Here is a 1,269-nt window from a genome sequence, read left to right as displayed (position 1 = left end):
TGTCCGAAGAAATGAAGGAAAAGTTTGATAAGTATTGGCTTGATGTGCATGGTCTTATGGCCATGGCAACTATTCTTGATCCTAGGTATAAAACTCACATGCTGCAGGCTTTATTTGGATCTCTTTATGGATATGAACATGCAGCAAATAAAGTTGATGAGATAAAAAAACTTATGGTTGAATTGTTGCTTGAATACAAAGAAACCGACGAGCCTGCTGCTTCTGTCCAAGTTGCTGCCCAAGTTGACAAAGATCAGGAGGATGAAGCGGGCATATTACTTGATCAATATACGATGCAGCAGCCCATTGTTTCTTCTCAGCTACGCACAGAATTGGACTTGTACTTAGAGGAGCCTGCTCTCCCTAGAACACAAGAGGTTGACATCATTACTTGGTGGAAGGTTGGAGGTATGAAGTATCCCACCTTGCAAAGGATTGCCCGTGATATATTACCCATTCCAGTCACAACCGTGGCATCTGAATCTGCATTTAGTACTAGTGGCAGAATACTTAGTGCGCATCGAAGTCGCCTTGCACCCAAAACCGTTGAAGCTCTTATGTGCATGCAAGCATGGAGTCATGCTAATATGTTTGGTAATAATCCATTCATTTCAATCATGAATAATTATGAATTGTATTTTGTTTTCTTTGACTATCTTCTAACTAAATGTCGAATAGATAATGTCACATCCGACCACTTTGCGATTCAATCTGTTCTTGAAGATGAACAAGAAGCTATGGTAACAATATGTTGCATCCATTTACAACTTATCCTGTTCATCCCAATGATGTTATTGTGTACATCCTTATACCTTTTATTTCTTTTGCAGGAGGAATGTGAATCTGAAATCACCATTGAAGACTAAAATGAGCAAGTGGCGTGCAGGAGGGGCGCACATTGTTGTTATTCATGCCATGTCTTTTGGCTGATTGGCTGATTGTTCTTAGCATTGCAAGTTTGCAAATTATTATTTTTCTCAATGTTAGTTTGTAATGGAGAATAAGACCTTTAATTATGTGTCAATTGTCATTGTGAACTTTGTATGTAAGTGTGAACCTGATTCTGATGGATGTGCCTGAATTTAGACCTTTTTCTCATCTTAATTTTGTTACGTCAATGCTATATATTATGCCCACCGGATACCCATTAGGTATAGGATACCCGATGGGTATGGGCATGGGTACCAATTCGTGCCCATGGATAGTGAAGTGGGTGGGTATAGAAAACAAAATTGGGTATGGGTTTGGGTAGAAAAAGGTCGTACCCGC

At 39.6% G+C, this 1,269-nt stretch overlaps 1 long non-coding RNA gene across 1 annotated transcript; it reads left to right on the top strand.

The window, feature by feature from the left end:
• The first annotated feature begins 523 nt into the window (after positions 1–523).
• On the top strand, positions 524–894 carry LOC119337774. Its single transcript, XR_005163611.1, has 3 exons — positions 524–594; positions 679–740; positions 831–894. It is a non-coding gene; the product is annotated as an uncharacterized LOC119337774 (long non-coding RNA).
• Positions 895–1,269: the final 375 nt, after the last annotated feature.

The sequence above is a fragment of the Triticum dicoccoides genome, chromosome 7B (genome assembly GCF_002162155.2).
Source record: "Triticum dicoccoides isolate Atlit2015 ecotype Zavitan chromosome 7B, WEW_v2.0, whole genome shotgun sequence".
NCBI classification, from domain to species: Eukaryota; Viridiplantae; Streptophyta; class Magnoliopsida; order Poales; family Poaceae; genus Triticum; species Triticum dicoccoides.
Note: the sequence above shows the minus strand (reverse complement) of the source record. Positions and strands in the feature narration are given on the sequence as shown.